Source organism: Ornithodoros turicata, chromosome 10 (genome assembly GCF_037126465.1).
Source record: "Ornithodoros turicata isolate Travis chromosome 10, ASM3712646v1, whole genome shotgun sequence".
NCBI classification, from domain to species: domain Eukaryota; kingdom Metazoa; phylum Arthropoda; class Arachnida; order Ixodida; family Argasidae; genus Ornithodoros; species Ornithodoros turicata.
In genome coordinates, this window is record NC_088210.1 from 6,698,742 (window position 1) to 6,719,994 (window position 21,253).

A 21,253-nucleotide genomic window follows, 5' to 3' on the forward strand; every position below is an offset into this window, starting at 1 on the left:
ACGTTGCCACGTTACACGCTAGGTGGCGCAATGCGCACGTTCAATTGCCATTGGTTTCAATCCTCATTGAAGACTCTCCACGTGATGGGGGTATCACTCTTGAGCCTCCATCTGGCGAAGTCGAACAGGATCTAACTTTGTTTGTCCGCTCCCCGGGTTAGTCTTTGCGAACCTTTTGACAAACATGTAGCCTCCGCGACGCTTGTTTGCCTTTGAAATCCTTATTATTTGCAGTCGACGACAGTTTGTGCAACTCGGGATGGTTGTTCACCTGGTGCCGTGCTTGTCGTTACTCCGAAGGGAAGCTTCGTGGAACAAACTGATATTGCAGAGATTACACACGTGCTGTAGTACAAAAGTTGTTGATGTATGTACTTTACATTTGAGCTATTGGTTCTACTGCCTTTCTTTTGATGCATCCCCATGATGGTACCCCCCTTATAGTATCTTTGTTCTGTGTGAGCAGCACATAGAGTAGCCCTCGCTTAAAATGCAAAGTTCCTCCGCTTTCATGCCAGCTGGACACAAAACACTTTGAGGCAAACTGCAGGTCTTTCTTGGGGTTTAAACACCATTGTTCTCAGGCTTTCACCGATAGTACGCCCTCGGGAAAATATGAAGATGCTGGTCAATGACACCTTAGCGAGCCTAAGAAAATATCTATATATTAGTACATATATATGTATCGCCATAGAACTACCAAGCATAGTGTTTGTGAGGCACGAATATCGAGAAGGATTTGATGTAAACTTGGTAAGCGGCAAAGACGTGTTCTCAGCGGCGTCACCGGGGCTTGCGTTTCCCGGTGTAAGACCCCTATTGCATCACCGCCATTTGGTGGCATCCCCCCCGTACCCTCTACCATAGGTAGGGCCTGACTTTTTCGGGTTTTATTTTGGGCCAAATTCGGGGGGTAAATATCGGGTGATATTTTTCATTAGAAAATTCGGGTGTATTCGGGTTAAATCCCGTTACGGCATATTCTGTCGTCAGGAATTCGGGTGATTTTTTGTTGTTTAATAAAAATTTGTCTTAACATGGAACTAATGTTTAGCAATGTTATCAAACTTTATTTTAATGCACGCTTATGAGTGTGCCACGCGACCCGGATGTTTTCGGGTAGATTTGGGTTAAACCCGAATTTTACAGATTTCGTTTGGGGGGTAAATATCGGGCGGATACGGGTTTAACCCTAAAAAGTCAGGCCCTAACCATAGGGAAAGGTACGCTGGTACAGGTTGGGACAAAAGTTTACGGAACACGCGAGCGGCACGCTTTTTCTTCGGCGCGACACCCTAGCGGCCGCCGGAACGTTCACAGGTTCGGAGGGGGTGTAAGGGTACGCATTTAACGACACACAGCAGTAGCTTCCCTCCCAGGCACACCGGGTGCGACACCGGTAAGAGGTAAAGGTATGGCGCTCGTGTGTTCCGTAAACTCTTGTTAGCTGCGGCAGTGTTTTTGTTGTCGTGCCGTAGCAAAGCGAAGTGGGGATGGCATCACGCATTGTGTCGTCCAGCACGCCCTCTATGACGCCGCTGGCTGTCCTGTTGCGCGTACCTTACAGCAAAATTCCTAACTCTGCAAAGAGTAGCTCTGAGCCAAAGAGTCCCCTGTTTCAAAGTGTTCTTCTCTGTCTGTGAGGGTGCATTTGTAAATAGCGTGTGTACGCGCCTCCCGTTAGAATGCCTACCACTGTAAAGCCTAAGTCCTTTTGCGAAAGTTTGCTTTTTGATATTTTCTAGCAACCTCATTTCACGAGCATATTTTAGATTTATGTATACACATATTTATATAACTCATTTGATGCATTTGACGTTAACTACTTTTACTTTTTAAATGTGCGCGTTTCCGCGCAACACGTCGAAGCTGTTATGGAATATGTTTGACTCACTCTGTATACAGTGTATATATTATGGCTTGCGACAAAAGTTACAACTTGCAACGCAGTGCTAGAGAGCCTTTATAAGTGACAAGTCTTATGGAGAGACTCTTTTCGACAGCGAGGCTATCAAAACAAACTCTAGAGTAGTATTTACAAATGAGTGTACAATAAATGTTGCTAAAATAAAGCACTTTGACATGCTTGTCTTGTGTGTCTACTCCTCGTACAAGGGAACTTGAATGATAAAACGCAACTGAACTAGAAGGAGCTAGGAGGATGTGGTGGATGTAATGACTTCGATAACGCAAATTATGGCAATCTTAGATGTTGTCGTTTAGGAAATTAATAGCTCTGGCCACAGCGCTCTTTTCTTTGTTGTTTGGAGGTCCTAACAACTGAACACAAAATTTTAGTCGGGATTTCTGTGGTATTGGTTTTCAGGAAACGAGGAAAGTGAGTTATGAATAGACCCTGAAGTTTTCGGGTTTTATATTTTTCCAAATTCGGGGGGTAGAAATCGGGTCAATAAATTGATGTCGAAAATTCATGCAAATTCGGGCAGAAAAATTACCATCAGACTGACTTCGGGGAAAAATCGGGCATTGTTGTAGAATAAACGTTCACTGTACCGTTTATCCAGAGTGCCAGAAGTAAGGGGCCAGTCGCATATTTTGTGAGTAACTAGTATGTCGATGCCTTGAGGTGCCTAGCCTAGGTGCAGTTTTGCAGGTAGAAATCGGGTTTAACCCTAGATAGGTAAACCTCAATTCGGGGTGCAAATTCGAGGAAAAATCGGGTTTAACCCTAAAACTTCAGGCTCTAGTTATGAAGTACCAAGAGACTCTTCTAATGTTTAGCTACCCAAGTGGCTGTATTAAAAAAAAATCATTTCAAGGCTCCAATAATTTTGGCTCTAAATTTTCACGACACAACCACCGTGACTATATGCGCTCCTCGTGCATTCCCGAAGTCAGGGTCCAAGTCTGGCACAGGACTAGTTTATTTACCTGAGCTGAGCTTTATATTACCAGCCTCTAAGGCTTCCTTTTGTGTTTGTGATTTTTCTTTCCATTCGTTAAGGGAATCGCAAGTCGCCCAACGCTTGACTAGCCTTCCCTCCCTTTCACTTTTCAATAAGCATATGCACCCCCCCTCCGATGTAGTGCACATGCGTGCGTGAATGAGAGTGTGTGGAAAAAGAAAGAGAAATTGGAGCCACGTGAGTGCTCCATTGCTTCTATAATTGTGCATATTTATGAATTATTTTGCTATTACAGAGCTACAGCAATGCACGTGATTGAAAACATGGAGGGTAAGGACTTGGGCTTGTTGGTATTGGACATTCTGAGAGAGGGACGAACCCCTGCAGCGGTTGGTTCATCGTCTATATCGTCATTCCGTCTTCATCCTGGATTCGTCTGGGATCTCCTATCTTAGAATTGAAAACTTGACGCATAAATTTGATATCTTTCCCAGGTCCCAGCAGTAACCCACCCCCCACCCCCGAAAAAAAAAAAGCCACAACAGTTTAAGTTACGACAGAAGTTAAAGTAATCGATACTTTTTAGGTATCGGAGTGCGGATCTCCATATTTTTATTTTAAATCCGTATCGTTACAAGTTCAAAGGGATAAAGTCGTTACGTGGAGGTGCGTAATTAACTTAGACGTCCCGATATGAAATAACGAATATCTCACACTGACTTTTCTGTAAGAACAAAAAAAAAAAAAGAAAAACGGGAAAAAAAGTCAACGCAATGCTATGCGTGAGTAAAATCAACAAGGTTGTAGAGTTCAGTGTTGCGGATTTGGCCGCTCAAATTGGATTTAAATCAAATCCGCTTTTTACTGAAGGTAGTAAATCAAATCCAAATCAAGTCCGGATTTAATTTTGACACGTTAAATCCTTTTAAATCCGGATTTGTTTTTCCGGACCTAAATCAAATCCGCTTTCAAATCCGGATTTATCGAATCTTTTGACAAATCCGGGAGCCAAAATTCGTGCAGTAGCACTACTAGACCTATAACCGTGTCTACAAGTTACTAATATTGCACGTATTCACTAAACAACGCTTAAATAACGCCTTCTTATTATTATATATATCCTTATTATTAAATAACGCCTCCTTATCGCCGTTTTCATCATCTCATCATCAGATTGAACTTTCTGTATTAAGTGTACTGGGGTAGCCAGTTTGACTTCGTCGAAACTTACATCCCCATTTTTTTCTTTACTCACATCACATCACATCACAACAGCGTGACGTGGCACAAAGAGCAATAAATTTTGTCTGATTGACGACGATATAAAGGGCCAACTTATCAATCCGCTGGCCGAAATTTTATTCATATTTTAGGACAAATTTTTTAGTTTAGAAAGACATTTTCGGTTACGCCTGCTCGGCGTGTACCAGACTATCAGTCACCACGTATCAGCCTGAGTCAGGCGCGGATCCAGACGCTCGATTTGGGGGGCGGTTTCTTTGTCGGAGCGCGTAGTGGGAGAGAGGGAAATTCAATGTATAAACTCACGTTTTGGGGGGCGATTGGGGGGAGGGGGAGCAATTTGGCGAGTTGCTTCTCCGTCTGCTCGCTCCACCACAGGAGCTATATAAATGATGTCTATACCACTCGATAGAGAATGAGTTAGCGGTTCTAATGAATCTACCTTCAAGGGAATGCGTTTAACCGCTCATGAACAATAAAAGTTCCAAATCGTACATTTTTTGCTGGAAGTGCTGTGTTCGTGAATTTTTTCGTAGCGCCCCTTTAAATTAGGAGTCGCGGGACTTTTTCCACGTGCTATCTTGAACCCATAGTTTTTATCAGCCAAATTTGAAGGATGTGATAAAGCAAGAAGCGCGTTGCTATGAGGTCAAAGTAAGTAAGTAGTAAGTAAAGTAAGTCATACTTGATGACCTCTGGTGTTCCTCAAGGCTCTATCCTTGGGCCATTACTGTTTAATGTTTTTGTCAATGACCTTTCCACTTGTGTGCAACACAGTAACATTCTTCAATACGCTGATGACCTCAGGTTGTTTTGTTGTATTAATCATGCTGACGAATGTTTGGATTTATATAGGTCGGATTCACAAACAAGTTCGTAAGATTCGCTACGATGTCGTAGTCTACAACCGTCGTAAGACATCGTCGCAAATCGCGGGGTTCAGTATTCACGAAAGGATCGTGAAGGAGAGGGAGCTTCACGATGGGCAGAACGAGCAAGAAAGAGCAGCTGACGTGCTTCCTGAAATGTGACCGTGGGATTAATGAGCGATTGGGCCCGAGGTTATGTTATTGTTATAGCAACGACGTCAGCTCAACCAATGGGGCCCGTTGTATCCTATGCCACATGCCACGGTGTTTGTCAACAAAATCGCTCTGTATTTTCAGAAGTGTGTTCTGAAGTTGATATAGAAGTCACTCATCGGGCCTCAAAGCGTGTCCACCGGCCGAATTTTACGGAGAGCGAGATAGAGACCCTCGTGGAAGGGTACAAAACAAACAAAAACGCTATCGACGCCAGTGGAGATGGAGCAGCAGGAGCTAAAGACAAGCAAAAGGTCCCTAAGCACATCACTGCAGCCCTCTTCGCGGTTTTGGGAATTACACGGAACTTTGCAGAAGTAGAAGTGGACAGACTTTAAAAGTTCGAGCAAAAGAGAGGTATACGATGTGGACGTTCGCAGGAACAGCACAATGGGAGGGTTCATTGGGAATTACAATAGTTGTTAGGGTGGATATTACAGAGAGGAAAGGAAAGGACGGCTATGAAATTTCATAACATTCACAAGTATATTAATTTCAAACGTCAGGAGCAAGTGTAGACCGCAGCGCGGCTAGTACCGGTGACGATACTGGAGGAAAGAGTGGTTGGGGCCATTGACCGAACTGCTGTCCATGATATTCCTGGCAGTTCCGATATTGGTATGTGTGTGAGGGGGGATGAGTGCATCAAACACCCTCACCACAAACTTGTGTTAATTAATTCGCTGAGAATGCTGTGCTCAGCTCTGACTCAGCACAAGAACTCGCCAATCCAGGCACATCCCATCGACCATGTCCAACGACGCCTCTTTCAGGGGCTACGTTTTCTCCCATGTGTACTTACCTTCAGAAAAAGCGACTGCGAATGATATCTATGTAGAGCCTGCTCAGCAGCCTCAGGCATCCGCCTCATGGTCAAGCAAGGACTCATGTTTGAGCAGGGGCATTCAGAGTAGAACCACGCACAGAACCACAAGCATACTGTACCTCCTCATGCTTCGTCACGTGCATTCACAGTGTACAGTCAATTGAGTCAATAATTATATGCCTGTCTTCTCAGATTAGTGTGTGCATGGCATTTCATGAAGGCGTCAAGATGACAGCCGCACTGGGGCAGAGGAAGTTTTGGAGACTCACAAGAAAACTGAGAAACATTTAGCAGGCCTGCTTGTCCTGCAATGCGAATGCTTGCCATATAGAGCAGCATAAGTATGGGGTGAACACATTGCCAGGTGGCAGCTTAACCCATGGCAACAGTGAATAGACTGCGTACATAAGAATGTGGAATCTTCATTTATTTAGTTGACTTCAGTTATAAAATTATTTAGGAGCGTATTCAGACATAAACGTGTTTTCTAAAACAACCACACTTTCCATCCCCCGGGCATTCCTCCTGCACAATTTCAGAATATGCACACGTATACGGAATGTTCATAGAGAAGGACCTTGCTTACGCTACATTGCATGACAACTGCCTGGACATGACCAAACATAATTTACCCAGGGTCTTTTTTAGAAGTTCACTCGGTGTGCGAATGAACTTCATTTGAGCGTCCTGTAGGTGGATGCCAACTGGTCCCGGATTCCAGAAAAAAAGCAAAAAACTTCAAATTGCAGGTGGATGCCGACTGGTCCCGGATTCCAGAAAAAAAGCAAAAAACTTCAAATTGCAGGTGGATGCCGACTGGTCCCGGATTCCAGAAAAAAGCAAAAAACTTTAAATTGCAGGTGGATGCCGACTGGTCCCGAATTCCAGAAAAAAAGCAAAAAACTTTAAATTGCAGGTGAATGCCGACTGGTCGCAGATTCCAGAAATAAAACTAAATTGCAGGTCAATGCCGACTGGTCCCGGATTCCAGAAAAAAAAGCAAAAAACTTTAAATTGCAGGTGGATGCCAACTGGTCCCGGATTCCAGAAAAAAAGCAAAAAACTAAATTGCAGGTGAATGCCAACTGGTCCCGGATTCCAGAAAAAAACAAAAACTTTAAATTGCAGGTGGATGCCGACTGGTCCCGGATTCCAGAAAAAAAAGCAAAAAACTTTAAATTGCAGGTGGATGCCAACTGGTCCCGGATTCCAGAAAAAAAGCAAAAAACTTTAAATTGCAGGTGGATGCCAACTGGTCCCGGATTCCAGAAAAAAAGCAAAAAACTTTAAATTGCAGGTGGATGCCGACTGGTCCCGGATTCCAGAAAAAAAAGCAAAAAACTTTAAATTGCAGGTGAATGCCGACTGGTCCCGGATTGCAGAAAAAAGCAAAAAACTTTAAATTGCAGGTGGATGCCGACTGGTCCCGGATTCCAGAAAAAAAGCAAAAAACTTTAAATTGCAGATGAATACCGACTGGTCGCAGATTCCAGAAAAAAGCAAAAAACTTTAAATTGCAGGTGGATGCCGACTGGTCCCGGATTCCAGAAATAAAAGCAAAAAACTTTAAATTGCAGGTGAATGCCGACTGGTCCCGGATTGCAGAAAAAAGCAAAAAACTTTAAATTGCAGGTGGATGCCGACTGGTCCCGGATTCCAGAAAAAAAGCAAAAAACTTCAAATTGCAGGTGGATGCCGACTGGTCCCGGATTCCAGAAAAAAAGCAAAAAACTTTAAATTGCAGGTGAATGCCGACTGGTCCCGGATTCCAGAAAAAAAGCAAAAAACTTTAAATTGCAGGTGAATGCCGACTGGTCCCGGATTCCAGAAAAAAAAGCAAAAAACTTTAAATTGCAGGTGGATGCCAACTGGTCCCGGATTCCAGAAAAAAAGCAAAAAACTAAATGGCAGGTGAATGCCAACTGGTCCCGGATTCATGAAAAAAACAAAAAACTTTAAATTGCAGGTGGATGCCGACTAGTCCCGGATTCCAGAAAAAAAGCAAAAAACTTTAAATTGCAGGTGGATGCCGACTGGTCCCGGATTCCTGAAAAAAAGCAAAAAAACTTTAAATTGCAGGTGGATGCCGACTGGTCCTGGATTCCAGAAAAAAGCAAAAAACTTTAAATTGCAGGGGAATGCCGACTGGTCCCGGATTCCAGAAAAAAAGCAAAAAACTTTAAATTGCAGGTGAATGCCGACTGGTCCCGGATTCCAGAAAAAAAAGCAAAAAACTTTAAATTGCAGGTGGATGCCAACTGGTCCCGGATTCCAGAAAAAAAGCAAAAAACTAAATGGCAGGTGAATGCCAACTGGTCCCGGATTCATGAAAAAAGCAAAAAACTTTAAATTGCAGGTGGATGCCGACTGGTCCCGAATTCCAGAAAAAAAGCAAAAAACTTTAAATTGCAGGTGAATGCCGACTGGTCGCAGATTCCAGAAATAAAACTAAATTGCAGGTCAATGCCGACTGGTCCCGGATTCCAGAAAAAAAAGCAAAAAACTTTAAATTGCAGGTGGATGCCAACTGGTCCCGGATTCCAGAAAAAAAGCAAAAAACTAAATTGCAGGTGAATGCCAACTGGTCCCGGATTCCAGAAAAAAACAAAAACTTTAAATTGCAGGTGGATGCCGACTGGTCCCGGATTCCAGAAAAAAAAGCAAAAAACTTTAAATTGCAGGTGGATGCCAACTGGTCCCGGATTCCAGAAAAAAAGCAAAAAACTTTAAATTGCAGGTGGATGCCAACTGGTCCCGGATTCCAGAAAAAAAGCAAAAAACTTTAAATTGCAGGTGGATGCCGACTGGTCCCGGATTCCAGAAAAAAAAGCAAAAAACTTTAAATTGCAGGTGAATGCCGACTGGTCCCGGATTGCAGAAAAAAGCAAAAAACTTTAAATTGCAGGTGGATGCCGACTGGTCCCGGATTCCAGAAAAAAAGCAAAAAACTTTAAATTGCAGATGAATACCGACTGGTCGCAGATTCCAGAAAAAAGCAAAAAACTTTAAATTGCAGGTGGATGCCGACTGGTCCCGGATTCCAGAAATAAAAGCAAAAAACTTTAAATTGCAGGTGAATGCCGACTGGTCCCGGATTGCAGAAAAAAGCAAAAAACTTTAAATTGCAGGTGGATGCCGACTGGTCCCGGATTCCAGAAAAAAAGCAAAAAACTTCAAATTGCAGGTGGATGCCGACTGGTCCCGGATTCCAGAAAAAAAGCAAAAAACTTTAAATTGCAGGTGAATGCCGACTGGTCCCGGATTCCAGAAAAAAAGCAAAAAACTTTAAATTGCAGGTGAATGCCGACTGGTCCCGGATTCCAGAAAAAAAAGCAAAAAACTTTAAATTGCAGGTGGATGCCAACTGGTCCCGGATTCCAGAAAAAAAGCAAAAAACTAAATGGCAGGTGAATGCCAACTGGTCCCGGATTCATGAAAAAAACAAAAAACTTTAAATTGCAGGTGGATGCCGACTAGTCCCGGATTCCAGAAAAAAAGCAAAAAACTTTAAATTGCAGGTGGATGCCGACTGGTCCCGGATTCCTGAAAAAAAGCAAAAAAACTTTAAATTGCAGGTGGATGCCGACTGGTCCTGGATTCCAGAAAAAAGCAAAAAACTTTAAATTGCAGGGGAATGCCGACTGGTCGCAGATTCCAGAAAAAAAACTAAATTGCAGGTGAATGCCGACTGGTCCCGGATTCCAGAAAAAAAAGCAAAAAACTTTAAATTGCAGGTGGATGCCAACTGGTCCCGGATTCCAGAAAAAAAGCAAAAAACTTTAAATTGCAGGTGGATGCCAACTGGTCCCGGATTAACAGAAAAAAAAAGCAAAAAACTTTAAATTGCAGGTGGATGCCAACTGGTCCCGGATTCCAGAAAAAAAGCAAAAAAAACTTTAAATTGCAGGTGAATGCCGACTGGTCCCGGATTCCAGAAAAAAAAGCAAAAAACTTTAAATTGCAGGTGGATGCCGACTGGTCCCGGATTGCAGAAAAAAGCAAAAAACTTTAAATTGCAGGAGGATGCCGACTGGTCCTGGACTCCAGAAAAAAAGCAAAAAACTTTAAATTGCAGGTGGATGCCGACTGGTCCCGGATTCCAGAAAAAAAGCAAAAAACTTTAAATTGCAGGTGAATACCGACTGGTCGCAGATTCCAGAAAAAAAACTAAATTGCAGGTGAATGCAGACTGGTCCCGGATTCCAGAAAAAAAAGCAAAAAACTTTAAATTGCAGGTGAATGCCGTCTGGTCCCGGATTCCAGAAAAAAAAGCAAAAAACTTTAAATTGCAGGTGGATGCCGACTGGTCCCGGATTCCAGAAAAAAAACAAAAAAACTTTAAATTGCAGGTGAATGCCGACTGGTCGCAGATTCCAGAAAAAAAAGCTAAATTGCAGGTGAATGCCGATTGGTCCCGGATTCCAGAAAAAAAGCAAAAAACTTTAAATTGCAGGTGGATGCCGACTGGTCCCGGATTCCAGAAAAAAAAGCAAAAACTTTAAATTGCAGGTGAACGCCGACTGGTCGCAAATTCCAGAAAAAAAAACTAAATTGCAGGTGGATGCCGACTGGTCCTAGATTCCAGAAAAAAAGGAAAAAACTTTAAATTGCAGGGGAATGCCGACTGGTCCCGGATTCCAGAAAAAAAAGCAAAAAACTTTAAATTGCAGGTGGATGCCAACTGGTCGCAGATTCCAGAAAAAAAAGCAAAAAACTTTAAATTGCAGGTGAATACCGACTGGTCGCAGATTCCAGAAAAAAAACTAAATTGCAGCTGAATGCCGACTGGTCCCGGATTCCAGAAAAAAAACTAAATTGCAGGTGAATGCCGACTGGTCCCGGATTCCAGAAAAAAAAGCAAAAAACTTTAAATTGCAGGTGGATGCCAACTGGTCCCGGATTCCAGAAAAAAAGCAAAAAACTTTAAATTGCAGGTGGATGTCGACTGGTCCCGGATTCCAGAAAAAAAAACAAAGAACTTTAAATTGCAGGTGAATGCCGACTGGTCCCGGATTCCAGAAAAAAAGCAAAAAACTTTAAATTGCAGGTGGATGCCGACTGGTCCCGGATTCCAGAAAAAAAGCAAAAAACTTTAAATTGCAGGTGGATGCCGACTGGTCCCGGATTCCAGAAAAAAAAGCAAAAAACTTTAAATTGCAGGTGAATGCCGACTGGTCCCGGATTGCAGAAAAAAGCAGAAAACTTTAAATTGCAGGTGGATGCCGACTGGTCCCGGATTCCAGAAAAAAAGCAAAAACTTTAAATTGCAGGTGGATGCCGACCAGGGCTCGGAACCGTTATTCTTTTGGGTTCGGTTCAAGTTCCGGTTCAAAGTTATCGGTTCGGTTCGGGTTCGGGTTCAGCGGAGCCAAAATAAAGGTTTGAACCGATATTTATCGGTTCGAACCGGTTTACGTCTGCTGTACTAATCAGCAGAGTTGTACTAATGCTGTACTAATCAGAAGAAAGCAGTCATGTGGTAGATAGGAGTATCTCAGAGTCCTATTCGCAGGCCAGCGCGATCCCCGTTGAAAAGAGGGCGGGAGGCCGCTCATGTGTTCCCTTCCTTTGTGCTCTGGACCACACGCCAGCCTCTTTCCCTTCGTCGCTAGAGGTCTGCGGTGCTTGTGGATGTCACTGTTAACTATTAAAATTTACGCCGCCTTCACACTGCGGTGCTGAATGAAAGGAAGCCGCCAAGGCAATAATACACGATGTAGCTGTCGTTTTATGTGTGTTTTATAGTTATTTAGTGTGTTTTATACCTCGAGTTACAAAAATGTACAGAGATGTAGTGAACCTTTTGGAGGTGAAGCTGCAGGAGGTACATGGACTAACCAGGTCTTAGTTTATTAATTTGTCTGTTCTATAAATTCGGCAAGATACCTAGCGATGCGGGGAGCTTATGCGCGGCAGCCGAGAGGAAAGGTATAGGCGTTTTTACCGTCACGCGAACCGGTTACCGCATCATATTTTTTCGGTTCAGTTCCGGTTCGTTTAAGGGGAGACAAAAAATGTTTACGGTTCGGTTCGGGTTCGTTTCGGCAAAAAATAACGTTTTTTTGCGGTTTTCGGTTACGGTTAAGTTCCGGTTCCGACCCCTGATGCCGACTGGTCCCGGATTCCAGAAAAAAAGCAAAAAACTTTAAATTGCAGGTGAATACCGACTGGTCGCAGATTCCAGAAAAAAAACTAAATTGCAGCTGAATGCCGACTGGTCCCGGATTCCAGAAAAAAAACTAAATTGCAGGTGAATGCCGACTGGTCCCGGATTCCAGAAAAAAAAGCAAAAAACTTTAAATTGCAGGTGGATGCCAACTGGTCCCGGATTCCAGAAAAAAAGCAAAAAACTTTAAATTGCAGGTGGATGTCGACTGGTCCCGGATTCCAGAAAAAAAAACAAAGAACTTTAAATTGCAGGTGAATGCCGACTGGTCCCGGATTCCAGAAAAAAAGCAAAAAACTTTAAATTGCAGGTGGATGCCGACTGGTCCCGGATTCCAGAAAAAAAAGCAAAAACTTTAAATTGCAGGTGAATGCAGGTGAACTTTGCAGAAGTAGAAGTGGACAGACTTTAAAAGTTCGAGCAAAAGAGAGGTATACGATGTGGACGTTCGCAGGAACAGCACAATGGGAGGGTTCATTGGGAATTACAATAGTTGTTAGGGTGGATATTACAGAGAGGAAAGGAAAGGACGGCTATGAAATTTCATAACATTCACAAGTATATTAATTTCAAACGTCAGGAGCAAGTGTAGACCGCAGCGCGGCTAGTACCGGTGACGATACTGGAGGAAAGAGTGGTTGGGGCCATTGACCGAACTGCTGTCCATGATATTCCTGGCAGTTTCGATATTGGTATGTGTGTGAGGGGGGATGAGTGCATCAAACACCCTCACCACAAACTTGTGTTAATTAATTCGCTGAGAATGCTGTGCTCAGCTCTGACTCAGCACAAGAACTCACCAATCCAGGCACATCCCATCGACCATGTCCAACAACGCCTCTTTCAGGGGCTACGTTTTCTCCCATGTGTACTTACCTTCAGAAAAAGCGACTGCGAATGATATCTATGTAGAGCCTGCTCAGCAGCCTCAGGCATCCGCCTCATGGTCAAGCAAGGACTCATGTTTGAGCAGGGGCATTCAGAGTAGAACCACGCACAGAACCACAAGCATACTGTACCTCCTCATGCTTCGTCACGTGCATTCACAGTGTACAGTCAATTGAGTCAATAATTATATGCCTGTCTTCTCAGATTAGTGTGTGCATGGCATTTCATGAAGGCGTCAAGATGACAGCCGCACTGGGGCAGAGGAAGTTTTGGAGACTCACAAGAAAACTGAGAAACATTTAGCAGGCCTGCTTGTCCTGCAATGCGAATGCTTGCCATATAGAGCAGCATAAGTATGGGGTGAACACATTGCCAGGTGGCAGCTTAAACCATGGCAACAGTGAATAGACTGCGTACATAAGAATGTGGAATCTTCATTTATTTAGTTGACTTCAGTTATAAAATTATTTAGGAGCGTATTCAGACATAAACGTGTTTTCTAAAACAACCACACTTTCCATCCCCCGGGCACTCCTCCTGCACAATTTCAGAATATGCACACGTATACGGAATGTTCATAGAGAAGGACCTTGCTTACGCTACATTGCATGACAACTGCCTGGACATGACCAAACATAATTTACCCAGGGTCTTTTTTAGAAGTTCACTCGGTGTGCGAATGAACTTCATTTGAGCGTCCTGTAGGTGGATGCCAACTGGTCCCGGATTCCAGAAAAAAAGCAAAAAACTTCAAATTGCAGGTGGATGCCGACTGGTCCCGGATTCCAGAAAAAAAGCAAAAAACTTCAAATTGCAGGTGAATGCCGACTGGTCCCGAATTCCAGAAAAAAAGCAAAAAACTTTAAATTGCAGGTGAATGCCGACTGGTCGCAGATTCCAGAAATAAAACTAAATTGCAGGTCAATGCCGACTGGTCCCGGATTCCAGAAAAAAAAGCAAAAAACTTTAAATTGCAGGTGGATGCCAACTGGTCCCGGATTCCAGAAAAAAAGCAAAAAACTAAATTGCAGGTGAATGCCAACTGGTCCCGGATTCCAGAAAAAAACAAAAAACTTTAAATTGCAGGTGGATGCCGACTAGTCCCGGATTCCAGAAAAAAAAAGCAAAAAACTTTAAATTGCAGGTGGATGCCGACTGGTCCCGGATTCCAGAAAAAAAAAGCAAAAAACTTTAAATTGCAGGTGGATGCCGACTGGTCCCGGATTCCAGAAAAAAAAAGCAAAAAACTTTAAATTGCAGGTGGATGCCGACTAGTCCCGGATTCCAGAAAAAAAAAGCAAAAAACTTTAAATTGCAGGTGGATGCCGACTAGTCCCGGATTCCAGAAAAAAAAAGCAAAAAACTTTAAATTGCAGGTGGATGCCGACTAGTCCCGGATTCCAGAAAAAAAAAGCAAAAAACTTTAAATTGCAGGTGGATGCCGACTAGTCCCGGATTCCAGAAAAAAAAAGCAAAAAACTTTAAATTGCAGGTGGATGCCGACTAGTCCCGGATTCCAGAAAAAAAGCAAAAAACTTTAAATTGCAGGTGGATGCCGACTGGTCCCGGATTCCAGAAAAAAAAGCAAAAAACTTCAAATTGCAGGTGGATGCCGACTGGTCCCGGATTCCAGAAAAAAGCAAAAAACTTCAAATTGCAGGTGAATGCCGACTGGTCCCGAATTCCAGAAAAAAAGCAAAAAACTTTAAATTGCAGGTGAATGCCGACTGGTCGCAGATTCCAGAAATAAAACTAAATTGCAGGTCAATGCCGACTGGTCCCGGATTCCAGAAAAAAAAGCAAAAAACTTTAAATTGCAGGTGGATGCCAACTGGTCCCGGATTCCAGAAAAAAAGCAAAAAACTAAATTGCAGGTGAATGCCAACTGGTCCCGGATTCCAGAAAAAAACAAAAAACTTTAAATTGCAGGTGGATGCCGACTAGTCCCGGATTCCAGAAAAAAAAAGCAAAAAACTTTAAATTGCAGGTGGATGCCAACTGGTCCCGGATTCCAGAAAAAAAGCAAAAAACTTTAAATTGCAGGTGGATGCCGACTGGTCCCGGATTCCAGAAAAAAAAGCAAAAAACTTTAAATTGCAGGTGAATGCCGACTGGTCCCGGATTGCAGAAAAAAGCAAAAAACTTTAAATTGCAGGTGGATGCCGACTGGTCCCGGATTCCAGAAAAAAAGCAAAAAACTTTAAATTGCAGGTGGATGCCGACTGGTCCCGGATTCCAGAAAAAAAGCAAAAAACTTTAAATTGCAGGTGAATACCGACTGGTCGCAGATTCCAGAAAAAAAACTAAATTGCAGCTGAATGCCGACTGGTCCCGGATTCCAGAAAAAAAAACAAAATTGCAGGTGAATGCCGACTGGTCGGGATTCCAGAAAAAAAAGCAAAAAACTTTAAATTGCAGGTGGATGCCGACTGGTCCCGGATTCCAGAAAAAAAAGCAAAAAACTTTAAATTGCAGGTGGATGCCGACTGGTCCCGGATTCCAGAAAAAAAACCAAAGAACTTTAAATTGCAGGTGAATGCCGACTGGTCGCAGATTCCAGAAAAAAAAGCTAAATTGCAGGTGAATGCCGACTGGTCCCGGATTCCAGAAAAAAAGCAAAAAACTTTAAATTGCAGGTGGATGCCGACTGGTCCCGGATTCCAGAAAAAAAAGCAAAAACTTTAAATTGCAGGTGAATGCCGACTGGTCGCAGATTCCAGAAAAAAAAACTAAATTGCAGGTGAATGCCGACTGGTCCCGGATTCCAGAAAAAAGCAAAAAACTTTAAATTGCAGGTGGATGCCGACTGGTCCTGGATTCCAGAAAAAAAGCAAAAAACTTTAAATTGCAGGTGGATGCCGACTGGTCCTGGATTCCAGAAAAAAAGCAAAAAACTTTAAATTGCAGGGGAATGCCGACTGGTCGCAGATTCCAGAAAAAAAACTAAATTGCAGGTGAATGCCGACTGGTCCCGGATTCCAGAAAAAAAAGCAAAAAACTTTAAATTGCAGGTGGATGCCAACTGGTCCCGGATTCCAGAAAAAAAGCAAAAAACTTTGAATTGCAGGTGAATGCCGACTGGTCGCAGATTCCAGAAAAAAACTAAATTGCAGGTGAATGCTGACTGGTCCCGGATTCCAGAAAAAAGCAAAAAACTTTAAATTTATTTATTTATTTATTTATTTACCCTCAGGGACCAGTTGGCATTCACCTGCAATTTAAAGTTTTTTGCTTATTTTTCTGGAATCCGGGACCAGTCGGCATCCACCTGCAATTTAAAGTTTTTTGCTTTTTTTCTGGAATCCGGGACCAGTGGCATCCACCTGCAATTTAAAGTTTTTTGCTTTTTTTTCTGGAATCCGGGACCAGTCGGCATTCACCTGCAATTTAGTTTTTTTTCTGGAATCTGCGACCAGTCGGCATTCACCTGCAATTTAAAGTTTTTTGCTTTTTTTCTGGAATCCGGGACCAGTCGGCATCCACCTGCAATTTAAAGTTTTTGCTTTTTTTCTGGAATCCGGGACCAGTCGGCATTCACCTGCAATTTAGTTTTTTTTCTGGAATCTGCGACCAGTCGGCATTCACCTGCAATTTAAAGTTTTTTGCTTTTTTTCTGGAATCCGGGACCAGTCGGCATCCACCTGCAATTTAAAGTTTTTTGCTTTTTTTCTGGAATCCGGGACCAGTCGGCATTCACCTGCAATTTAGTTTTTTTTTCTGGAATCCGGGACCAGTCGGCATTCACCCGCAATTTAGTTTTTTTTTCTGGAATCTGCGACCAGTCGGCATTCACCTGCAATTTAAAGTTTTTGCTTTTTTTTCTGGAATCCGGGACCAGTCGGCATCCACCTGCAATTTAAAGTTTTTTGCTTTTTTTCTGGAATCCGGGACCAGTCGGCATTCACCTGCAATTTAAAGTTTTTTTTTTTCTGGAATCCGGGACCAGTCGGCATCCACCTGCAATTTAAAGTTTTTTGCTTTTTTTCTGGAATCCGGGACCAGTCGGCATTCACGTGCAATTTAGCTTTTTTTTGTGGAATCTGCGACCAGTCGGCATTCACCTGCAATTTAAAGTTTTTTTGTTTTTTTTCTGGAATCCGGGACCAGTCGGCATCCACCTGCAATTTAATGTTTTTTGCTTTTTTTCTGGAATCCGGGACCAGTCGGCAGTCACCTGCAATTTAAAGTTTTTTTGTTTGTTTTTTCTGGGACCCGAGACCAGTCGGCATCCAGCTGCAAGCACTGCATATCAAGCTTCCGACGGGATAGAAGAGATAGTCTGGCTCGAAGTGGCTGCTACAAACTCTGAATTTACCAGAAACTGGCTTGCCCATGGGTATAGTTTTCCAGCCCGAGTCTTCTGGAGTTTCGAGGCTTTGGGGTATAAATGAAAAGACGGGCTTTGCAGAACACTGTAGCTCTTGCATAAAGGCACCGTGCAGTACCCCACATCATTGCTGTTGTTTAAAAATTGTACGGCTACAGCAGCAAATGCGGGACATGGGGACTCTCCAAAAAAGGAAAAAAGAACGCGCAAGACTATATTCATTCATTCGAGAACACGCAGGAGTAAATTTATTCAATAACACGCAGGATAAAATACAGAAAATGCTGTTTTAGCGTTAGTCCGACCCCTCTGATCCTTCATATACTACGTCGTCGTAGCGCCACAGCCAATCACTAGTGACAGTTCGCAGCGACGCTCGTGGTAGTTCTCGGGGTGTTCTCTCTGTGTTTCTGTACGGGTGCCGCGCATTGAAATCATTTCAGGTTCAGGTTCAGGTTGTGCCTTTCCCCTTTAAATCGGGGCAGGTCTCCTCAATGGATCCACTGGCACTAAAAAATAAACACAATAAAATAGGGCACTGGTCAGTTTTGGTATGGTGGTCGTCGATGGGCTTGACGCAGGAGGGTTCTTGTCTGTTTCTCCCAGTTGGTGAGGTGGCGCGTGGCGCTTCGTTCCTTCGATGATGTTGCCGATGTCGCTCTCGACTGTTCTGTTTGTGGGAGTGTTGAGTCCAAGTGCGGTGGCGACCTCTTCGCACTCTGGGCGGGTGTTTCTGGTGGCTGCGCATCGAAACATGACGTGCTCTAGATCTTCTTGTTCCTCACCGCATAGGATGCATTTTTGGTCGTTCTGGGGTCCGAACAGCTCTGCCAGCCGTTTACGTGTCAGGAGGGCGCCAGTCCTTGCTTGAAATATCAGACCGCTTTGGTGGTCACCGTGTTGATGGTATAATTTCATGCTTTGTTTTTTGCTTGTTCGTTGTCTCCAGTAGTCCTTTTCGATTTGGCTCATTTCCTTGTGTATCGTCTTGTTCCATTCTGTTGCGGTTTTGCTTTGTGTCGGCTTGTTCCTTTACTGTATTTGGAGTCGATACGTCCCATTCGTTTTGTCCATTCCGTTTTCACGCCTTTGTACCGAATATGGTGGAATATTTTCTTTGCTATTCTGTTTGGAGGCAGATGAATAAGTCTTCCCAGATATCGTGTTTTGGACCTTGCCTCTCGGTACTCGAAAGTAGACCAGCCGATCTCTCCATCTATTGCTGCATTCGCTGTGGCCAGGTTTCCGCCCAATATCAGTAGTAAGTACTGACCACGTTTATCCGGAAACGCACATCTTCGTCTGGACGCCATTAATTAGCAATTAGAGCTAATTGGGACCCCCCACATTAATCAGCACCCTCCAGGGAGCCATCACACTAATTGGGGAATGTCTATCTCGCGTCCAGACCAGTTGTGCGTTTCCGGATAATCGTGGTCATAAAAAATAAAAAAATAGGCAGAAAATAAAATAAAATAAAAAGATAGAAATAGAGTGGAGAGAAACAATTTATTCGAAAATCAACGATGCCGCGGCGAAGAAGCCGCTCCGCAACACCAGAGTGACCAGCGCCCGCCATGTTGGTAGTTTGCACCCAGCAGTTGCAGAGATCGACGACAGGTGGCCCACTTAGTTGCAAGGCATCACACCAGATGGCGCCACCATCATAGCTCTAGACGAGAAAGACAGAACAAGATACTAGCGGCAGGTAAAAATGACAGCACTGCTAAGCAAGTCTAGGCATGCGAGAGAAAAGGTCTAACCGCTACTGCTAAAACAGCACGGAGAAAACAGTACACACCGGGGAAAAAGGCTTACGGGGACGATCGCTTAGGCCTAACCTCAACGTCACAACACTATGCAGCTAACACAAGGCGGGAACCACTGGGCACACATCGCTAAACATGCGTCAACACGAACAAAAGGCTTGCTCACCGCAAAACAAGTCTAAACATGCGAGAAAAGGCTTAACACGAGCGCGGTCAAATCACTCGTTGGTCACCGCTAAACACGGCAAACATACGAGGAAAGAGGCTTACGGGGGCGATCGCTTAGGCCTAATCCCAACACTACGCAGCTAACACAAGGCGGGAACCACTGGGCACACATCGCTAAACATGCGTCAACAGGCTTGGACACCGCAAAACAAGTCTAAACATGCGAGAAAAGGCTTAACACGAGCGCGGTCAAATCACTCGTTGGTCACCGCTAAACACGGCAAACATACGAGAAAAGGAGCGCGTCAAATCACTCACCTTTTCCCCCGCGGCAACTTCCAGGCAGAAACTGAGCAAGCGCGGAGAACACACGTCTGCTCTCTACGAGATCCAGCCAGAAACTGAGCGAGCGCGCGGAGCGCACGTCCGTCTTGCGCGACAGCCCGAGAGAAACTGAGTGAGGCGACGCGCAGCGGCAGCTATGGACGCGCGCGCGCCCTCTGCTCCACCCGTCCGCGCATGCGCGCGCGCGCTGCTAGCTTTCTCTGCGCCGGCCGCGGGTGTTTTCGGTTTCGGCTCTCTGCTGCGCGCGCGCTCCTAGCGGCGACGGGTGGCTTTTGAGTTTCGGTTTCACTCTTGCGCGCGCGCGCGTTTATCTCTATAAAGGCACCGCGCTCGCGTCATCATTCTGACCGATACGTGGAAAACGCCATGTGTGGTTTATTCTCCTGCGCTTCTCGTCGTCGCAAGGAAAAGACAAAAAACGAAGAACTTCGCGAATTTATACGCGGCATCGTGGAGGAAGCCTTTCAAGTCCACCGTCTGGAATGGTTGCAAGCACGTCAAGAAATGTGTCAGGACAAGATGAAGACGCTCGACCGCATCTTAGCGGCAGACAGACTGACGAAAAAGAAGTCCAACTTTAGCCTGGACAATCTGTATTGGGAACGCAGTTCCGATGTAGAGGACGACGACGACGAGGATGTGTAAATAAAAGCGATGCATTTCTCTTCGAGTCTCAGTCTCTTCTTTTTCTTCGTGCAACGTGTACGCACGCAACATGTCTTCCCCCGAACCTTTTCGTTTCGTCATCCTTTTCGCTGTATCTTAAGCGGTCCCTCCATGTGCGGCAAATCTACTTTCGTTGCTAACGTGTTGAGGAACCTGAACGACGTGGTAGACAAGCCTCCGTCACAAATATTCTACGTGCAGAAATATTCTTCGCCAAGCATGCAGGACGAATTCGGGGACTCCGTAAAATTTACCAAGGAGCTACCGCGAGAGTGGGACACGTCGCGCGCTACGCTGATCGTCGTCGACGATCACATGACCGACGCCGGTTCCTTGAAGGAGGTGACCGATCTTTTCATTCGGGGTTCTCACCACGCCAACGCGTCGATCTTCTTACTCGTTCAAAACATCTTTTTCGACAGTAGCCATTTTAGAACAATATCGTACAACGCCAGTTACGTCGTCCTGTGGCGCAGCGTGCACCAGATGGAACATTTCGGCCAACAGCTATTTGGCAGAAAAAGATTGGAGTATTTTCTGGACGCATATAAACAAGCGATGTCGTCGCCCCACGCATATTTACTCGTGGATCTTCACAACTATACGCACGAGGATCACAGGTTGTGTAGCAATATCTTTCCCGGAGAACGTCAATATATCTACGCTCCGAAATGAATCTCTGCCCTCACCTCACTTTACTCAAAGTACTCTCCACTCTACCCCCTCCACGCCGTCGCGACGTCTTGAACGTTCGTCCTCGTCCGACATGAAACACCTCTCCGAAATTTGCCTCAATGTATTGAACGGAAAGGTGGCTCTAGCTCCAGATACGTTCGTGCGTTTGAAGAAGCACAAACGCTTTTTACGACGGCTCGCCTACAAAAAGATTCACAAGAATCCGCAACGT